Source organism: Limulus polyphemus, unplaced genomic scaffold (assembly GCF_000517525.1).
Source record: "Limulus polyphemus unplaced genomic scaffold, Limulus_polyphemus-2.1.2 Scaffold1251, whole genome shotgun sequence".
Taxonomy (NCBI): domain Eukaryota; kingdom Metazoa; phylum Arthropoda; class Merostomata; order Xiphosura; family Limulidae; genus Limulus; species Limulus polyphemus.
In genome coordinates, this window is record NW_013666861.1 from 125281 (window position 1) to 134660 (window position 9380).

A 9380-nucleotide genomic window follows, 5' to 3' on the forward strand; every position below is an offset into this window, starting at 1 on the left:
TTCTAAAACTAATATCATCTAGATAAATCATAACATAAGAAACTTAGCTTCATTAAGAACCAATTCATTTAAATGCTTTAAAGAACAGGTTTGGTCTTTTCAGCAATCTAGTTATAAGGTTATCGAGATAAACTGTTGCGCAGTTAAAGAATACTTTTTACACTTGTTTGTTTAGTTGTAGTTAAGCACCAAGCTACACAATGGGCTATCTGTTCTGTGCCCATCACCGATTTTTTAGCTTTATAAATCCGTGGACTTGCCGCTAAGCCACTGGAGTGGGGCCATTTTTACGCAATAAATACATTGTTAGTTCGACTATTCACATAGTTAAAATAACTTCATACCAAATATTAGTTAAAATCTGTTATACACGTATGTGGATTGTGAGTTTAACTTTTCAATTTAAGTTGTTGTTTGTTTGTTGTTGTTATTGTCTTATTGTTGTTTTTTATAGTCTAAGCTAAATTGTATGCGCAATTCATATATTATATAGTTCGTGGTTGTGTGTCGATTGGCCCATGGTAAGATTCTCTCTTTCGAAGCTTACAAGCGAGTTCGAATCAGTGTGACATCACAAAACATTCCCCGTAAGCTGTAGGTGCATTATAAGAGTGGCAATCAATCCCTTATCATGGATTGTGGGTGGTAGGGGTGCTGCTGACTGGCTACCTTCCCTCTGGTCAGTAATTCAGTAGCTCAAAATGAGGGATGGAGGCAAATAGCCTTATTAGCTTTACTATAAATACGAACACACACTTTCTACATGTACATGACAATTTATAAATATATTAGGCTATGTAATAAAATGAAGGAAAACAAGTATATTTCTCAACTTGTATACTCATAATATTAGTGACATTAATAAACTAGTTATGCCGTATATAAAGTGAGCATAAAATGTAGCTAAAATTTAAAACAATGCGCAAACATACACTTGGTGCCTCATACATGCGCATCCGCTAGAAGGCTACTTCAAGATTGAAAAAAAACATTTTTACACAGATATATAACCATCCATTTATGGAAATTAATAATTCCATGCGTGAAAAAACAAATCTCCGTTATTTTATTATACTAATTGTATAACTGATATAAGTAAACTGATAGACCACAAATCGGTTTTCTTTAGGGAGGGAGACCCGTATTTTTTTATTCTTCTGAAATATGGCATTGTATTTTACGTAATAGCTCGAGATTCGAGGTGAAGATTGCTCATAGACACATTTGACATTTTAGAGTTCTTTGTATGTTAATATTTACAGTATATAATGAGAGTTTCTACTTAAGAATACGTTAATAATTCTGTCAATATTATATATATAATAATCTTCTTGAAGAATAATGTTCTACAATATTCGTGTTTTTTTAATTAATTAACTCATTTCCCTTTCGGCTGATTAGCGAGATGTCGAGAACAAAAGCGATTTCTGAACGCTTTAATTGGCAGCAATTCACTGTCTTTGTTAGCAAACTTTTATTCGCAATTGTATTGCCGTTGGCTGAAAATAAATTATCGTAGTTCGTGAAATACTTTAATAATAACTTATTATTCTAAGCACTACTGAGAGTCATACAAGAAAGTAATTTGAAACAGCGTTCTCAGAGGAATATCGTGACAAACAAATAAGTTAGTGGAACTCATATTTACGCTTGTAATCTCCAGATAATTTCTACATTACCTATCAGAAATAGAACATACATTATTTAATGATAATATTTTCATAAGAACGGGCAGTATATCTCTAACACAGTAAATACTGAAACCGAAAACAAACTAAATCTTATCAAGTGTAGAGAGGAAATTTATTTCTACCTCTTTTGTAGACTCACTTATGAATTTATTTATATAATAGTAGATACTTAGCGTAAATTGTTTTTATTAATTCTCGTTTAATTATGAGTATCCCGACCAGTCAACAGTAAGGTTACGGACTTACAGAGTACCGATAGTCTATTGTGTTTGTTTGTTTTTGAATTTCGCGCAAAGCTACACGAGGGCTATCTGCGCTAGCCGTCCCTAATTTAGCAGTGTAAGACTAGAGGGAAGGCAGCTAGTCATCACCACCCACCGCCAACTCTTGGGCTACTGTTTTACCAACGAATAGTGGGATTGACCGTCACGTTATAACGCCCCCACGGCTGAAAAGGCGAGCATGTTTGGTGGGATGGGGATTCGAACCCGCGACCCTCAAATTGCGAGTCGAGCGCTTTATCCACCTGGCCATGCCGGGCAGCCTATTGTGTAGCTTTGCACTAAGAAAACAACAATTTTAACAGTGATTCCTGTCCTGTAATATTAAAAGAACAAATTAATTAAATACTCCAAACTATTTTGCATGTACTTTAAACCGTAGAGGTTTTAGCATTTAATGTTATCTTATCAATCATATGAAAAGAACAATCTTGAAAAAATGTGAACGTGAAACATTGAGCGGGTTTATTTTTTCTGGAATTAATCATTATTCATAAGAAATTATTTTCCCAAAACACTCCAGTTTGCAGAACAAGAAAACTAAATAATGTATCATTTTTCAACCATTCACTTTACTGAAGTAAAAGCTGGATATAAATAAACAAAGAAAAATAAAACTAAGTAATGTATCATTTTTCAACCATTCACTTTACTATAGTAAAAACTGGATGTAAATAGACAAAGAAAAAGAAAACTAAATAATGTATTATTTTTCAACCATTCACTTCACTGTAGTAAAAGCTGGATATAAATAGACAAAGAAAAAGAAAACTAAATAATGTATCATTTTTCAACCATTCACTTCACTGTAGTAAAAGCTGTATGTAAATAGACAAAGAAAAAGAAAACTAAATAATGTATCATTTTTCAACCATTCACTTCACTGAAGTAAAAGCTGGATATAAATAGACAAAGAAAAAGAAAACTAAATAATGTATCATTTTTCAACCACTTACTTTACTGAAGTAAAAGCTGGATAGAAATAAATAAAGAAAAAGAAAACTAAGTAATGTATCATTTTTCAACCATTCACTTCACTGAAGTAAAAGCTGGATAGAAATAAATAAAGATAAAGAAAACTAAGTAATGTATCATTTTTAAACCATCCACTTTACTGAAGTAAAAGCTGGATAGAAATAAATAAAGAAAAAGAAAACTAAGTAATGTATCATTTTTTCAACCATCCACTTTACTGAAGTAAAAGCTGGATAGAAATAAATAAAGAAAAATAAAACTAAATAATGTATCATTTTTCAACCATTCACTTCACTGAAGTAAAAGCTGGATAGAAATAAATAAAGATAAAGAAAACTAAGTAATGTATCATTTTTCAACCATCCACTTTACTGAAGTAAAAGCTGGATAGAAATAAATAAAGAAAAATAAAACTAATCAGAAAAGAAGAAAAATAAATAGGTAATTACTAATATATACTGACATAGAATATCATTGTTTTCTATCACAATGAACAAAATGTTCGATTTCTTCATAATATGCAACAATACCATGAATTTAAATATAACTATAAAAAGTAGAAAGACAGGTCATTACAATTAACCACGGAAGAAAAATTCAAAATTAAATATTTTTTTTTTATCTGTGTTCGGGCGTTATATCCTGTTTATCTACAGTTTATCAAAACCTATATCCTGACAGTTATTGTTGTATAGTGAAATGTAACAAAACGTTTGTTCATTTCAGATGTTGCAGTTTTTGTGCCCATAAAGAGATGTATTATACTCGAAACGTCGTGCTAATGAAAAACATATTTCAAGTTGTATCGATTTCGTGCTCATAAAATATATAAACCAAGTAGTGTTGATGTTAGGTCATGTCATTTACTGTATGTGCCATTTAATGGTACAGTGCTGTTTGATGTTGTTAACTTGTGGTGTTTCCTTTCAAGAGGATTTTGTTTTATCGCTTTCATTCTATTTCTAAACAGAACCTGGTTCTTGTCCAAGAACTACAAGCCAATCACGTTTCCTTATTTTGTTATTGTAACTGGCGTTTTTGTAGTTTTCAAAATGTTTCGAAACATTCAGGATAATGTATTTTAGAGCGCCACCTATTGTTTAAAATAAAAGTATCCCGAAGGTGTAAACACTGAGGTTAGGTTGGACTCGAGCACGTTATTCTGCTAAAGGGACAAATGATTTTTGAGAAAGTTATCGCGTTTCGAATGCTGAAACTTAATTTTAACTTCATTTGTTATTAGAGAAGGAAACTGTCAAAGTTTTTGAACCATGTTGGAAATTGCTTAAACAATATAAAACTTTAAGGATGGAAAATCATTTTATGTAGTGAGAATTTTTCCGACAAGAGCAACACTAATATCGAGTGGGACTCAAACCCATCACTTCTAATCCGGCAAACGTTTCAGCTAGTTGAATTAATGCGTCTCGAACCTTGCATCGAAAAGGCAATGAATGAAACAATCCCAAGCTCATAAAATTCTAAGCATTATCGTTATAATATAAATTGTGTAAAATACTGAACAGTGCTATTACAATTCAAAGGGTCTAAAACCTAAAGCAGAACTGTTAAACTCGAAGCCGCTTGAAATGATTAAGCAGTGCTTGTGCATTACCAACACCCAACCTAAGGTAAAAAAAAAACTTTCTTTTCTTTGTCTTTGAAAACATCATCTTCAATCTTGTTAAATTTATGGCTTTCTTTCACTTTCTTGTAGTATATTTTATTGAAAAAATTGCAATATATCAACTCAAAAATTAAGTCAAAATATGCTATCTTTATCAATAAATTCTGATCATAGCAAACAATTTATATAGACTAGAACAATAAATAACCACGTAATTCATGGAGCTAACTGAATATACAGATCTAATTACATGTATACAATACCACAGAACAAATACTTGTAATGATTAGAATACATTGATTCATCAATTGGGTACCCTCGTTGTTATCAATATTTTCGTCTATAATTTTCACAATACCTCATGAATTTCAGCCAGCTTAGGAGATTTATGTTAATTATAAATTCATATACTAAGCTAACAAAGGCAAAATATTCTTTATATTAACATATGTATATTGAATAAATGAAAAATAGTAAAAAATAAATATACGACATTTATAAACATATTACTAAGACTGTTAATCAAAAATAACCTTCAAGAAAGAATGAAATATACCTTATTTGCAATACGCATAAAGACTAATTGGTTGTTTAATGTACTATCGGTGGTTCCCTTTCCTTTAAAAAGTGTTACTCCAATATACGTGAACAGGGCACAGCCAGTGCTTAACGTACCAGATTATAGATCCGATGGTTTACGGTTTCTATCCCGTTACTTCAAATCGCACTCCGCATTATGGAATCGTGATTGCATTACAAGAGTGACAATCAAAACCCACTATTCGAGTAGATGGCCTAAAAGTTAGCCAGGGATGCTGTTGACTAGTGGATGGCCTGAAAGTTAGCCAGGGATGCTGTTGACTAGTAGATGGCCTGAAAGTTAGCCAGGGATGCTGTTGACTAGTAGATGACCTGAGAGTTGGCCAGGGATGCTGTTGACTAGTAGATGGCCTGAGAGTTGGCCAGGGATGATGTTGACTAGTAGATGGCCTGAAAGTTAGCCAGGGACGCTGTTGATTAGTAGATGGCCTGAGAGTTGGCCAGGGATGTTGTTGCCTAATAGATGGCCTGAGAGTTGGCCAGGGATGCTGTTGACTAGGTGTCTTACCATTATTCTATCGATTAAAAGTAAGGACAGCTAGCTCAGATAGTCATTGTGTAGCTTTGGACGAATATTCAAAATTAATATATTATTTTCGTTTATTTTGTTTTTAAGCGCAACGACGCCCAATTGGCTGTATGTAATTTTGCTACAATGGGTATCGAACTCTGATTTTAGCGTTATAATCGTGCTAGCTTATAGGAGCGGATTCAAACCTAACTGCCTAGTCAACTAAAAAAAAGGGGCGGCGGGCTCTATTCATACTAATATTATACATCAAGCGAAAGCCAATAATTTCAACAGATATCTGAATAAATTGATAGACTCAAAAAATAAAATAGAAGTAAAATAGAGTTAAAGTAATTTATTTCTAAAAACATTATATATATATATATATATAAAGGGACCATACGCAGTAATTATTTGTTTGTTTGTAGGTAAGCACAATGCTACACAATGGGCTATTTGTGCTCTTATGATTGGCTCAAGGGCGACTGAACTGGTCATACGCTTTCTGTGTTCTTACCTGTGTAAATTTTTTAAACATTTCCAATGCATTTTGTTAAGGCTTCCAAGAAGTTTTAGTTTCAACTAAATGTACATAACATAAAAAAATGACGTATTCAAGCGTTCGTTTCTATTTGATCTAAACACATTTGTCTCTTCTCTAAATGGGAACAGCAATAGTTAAAGACGTATTGATGAAACTAAATAATCTAATTAAATAGATTTAGTTTTGTGAATGACCGAATTTCAAATAAAAAACTGCATCTCATATCTTACTAAAATACGATGAAACCTTTATTTTGAAGTCAAGATCGACAACTACTTTATATGCCTAAGATACAGTTGGACAACCATTTCGATTTAAATTCAGAGAGGTTAATTTACTGAAATGTTAGGCATGCATGTAATTCTTGGTAACTTTTAAAAGCACAATAAACGCAATGATAGCAGCGTTAAGTTTCTTTATTCAGAAAGCACTTCTTTAACGTCCTTTTGTAAGCCTTAATGAGGTTCCTTCTTTTAAATGAATCGTCACAAAGCCTATTGGATTTTCATAGCAAGAGAAGGGTTATTGACCAATGAAACAGTAAACTCGAATAGATCAACAGAATAAGTTTTTTTATAAGTTGAACTCAAGCATTACGAAGTGGACTTTAAAATCTTACATCGCAGACTATCACTTAACTGGCATAATTCTGTTAATATATAGAACCATGAAACACTGCATAACAAAGGAATAAAGTTAATAAAAGAAACAGCCAATAAAAAATAAACATACGTGTAAAATGGCGGAAAGTTATTGACTGGTTTATCTCGTATAAACAAATTAAATCAATCAAATACATTAGTTTGTTCACAATAAGCTACAATGATATTTTTTCAGTACTTAAACAATCTTTACCTTTATTTACTGAAGAAGTAATTACTCATAGGCAAGAATCCCGATTCATTTGTTACTACTTTCGAAATATTTAAATTTTAGTGACTTACTTCAATTTCAGGTCACACAAAAAAGTTGTTGTTTTTTTCATCATTTGGGAATTTTTTTGGTCGTAATTGGTGGGAAATGTTATGATGATTGCATATTAAAATCACCCGGATGTTGATTTATAATTCAAGTGCAATTTATAATGAAATAAAAATACAACATGAAATATAAGTATGGAAATGATAAAAGTTAAAATGAGAACACAATGCAGAAAACTACGACAATCATTACATTTGTGTTACTACAAGTTTATACTGTTTGAGAGTGTCTCCAAATGCGTTATAAAATTAAATATTGATAGAGAACTCAGTAATCTAATTACAACGCTAGAATCCGGGTTTCGATACCCGTGGTGGGCAGAGCCCAGATAGCCCCTTGTGTAGCTTTGTGTATAATTACAAACAAACAGTAATCTAACAAGTCCTCTGTTTTTATTGCAACGTGTTAGGGTGAGGGTAATTATTGCAGAATGTCCAGAGTATGTCTGTGTAGTTAACGATTCCTCTTCCACTTTCACGTGTGAAAAGTAATTACATCATCATATTCGTTATCCGTGTTAATAAGTGCTTCTGAAGAAGATGGCAAATTGGCGGATTCTAAGTTCTATAAGCAAAGTGGAATGGCTCAAAAGTCTTACTAAAATTAATTTCTTAGCAATTAATAGAGTAAAACTGGGACATAAAATATTCCAAACACTGGTCGATTTCAGTTGTTTTTCATTTTTCCATTTCTTCAGAAAAAAAAAAACTTTTAAGAGGTGCATGTATACGTATAATAACATGAAAACGCGCAATTTAGTGTATATTCCGCCCTACACTAGCATAAAATATCGGCGCTCTACTTCGGTGTTCAAATGTAATGATCAAATCCTTAATTATTTCCAGTTATTTCTATAATTACTTCAACAAGTTCTGCACACGTAAATATATCACGTAGGACAGCCGCCCGTGGTGCCTGAGCACGTGTTCCATGCGTGGTACCGTTAGTTTGTGAGTGATGTATGAACATAGTTTCAAACATGGCGCCCCTTGGATCCAGAAGGGGATCAGGAACATAAAAGCAAACGCCAGATTCGGGTTCAGTGGCCCTGTAAACCTACTCCTAGGCCTTATCATACCTAGGTAACCTTCTGGGTGCGCTTTAGATCCCCAGCACCCCTTTATAGGGGGTGCTACGCCATATAGATAAGGACACTCTTCCCGGGTCATCCCGAATCCGCTTGCCAAGTTTAGTTTTGCTTTCTCCAAACCTGTAGCAGGAGTTCGGGGACAAACAAGCGAATTCATAAACACAGTGTACATTAATATAGAATAGAATACACGAAAAATATCTAAATCGAGTGACTGTCACAAAAATCCAATATTAGATATTCTAGAAAAAGTTAATGGGCAGTATAAGAGCGTCAATCTAAACTTTATACTACAACAAGCCCACTGTTCTAGATACATTGTGAAATGTAAATCGGTGAGTAGTAAGTATATTATCAAGTACATTCTTTAGTTCTTTTATTTTTGCAATTTACAAATCGTAAGACATCTTACTTAGCTTATTCCGTTTTCCAGCCAACTTTCCGTGAATACATATTTTCAAATGTTGTCTTTACTAATTCTACATATTTTGCTAACATACTTTGTAAGTAGTGGGCCTCTATTTTAATTGCAAATGAAGTTATTAGCAGAACGTAAAGAATTTTAAGTGGTTAATTGTAAATAATATAAAACAGCTGAAACACTAATAGGATTATAAAGAAAGAACTATTGTTTTCCCTGGAGTACAAATTTCACAAACTTAAAGAACAGTCATATTTACATCTTTGAGATGAAAGGTGAAACGGATAGAGAAAGACAAAAAAAAAGCGTAGAATAAAACAGTAGGCGACTTTTCCTTCTATCAGCTTTATTCTATACAGAGTTACCAAGGACAAGCAATGTTCTTTATTAGTAAATCAATATAGTTTCAAACGTATGCACACGACATTAGTACCAAAATGGAAGCATATATTAAATAAAAACGTTATTCTCAGGATATCGATATATGAGCTTTCGACGCACTTAAAATCTGGCAGGATCACCCATTATAATTAAAACAATCTGATATTCCAAACACTCAAAAGTTTTTTCTGCATTTATCGGGAAGATCAAGATCCATAAGCACACGAGTCATCACGCTTATGCCAAAAATAAAAATGATAATTTTTCCCACGTTTCTC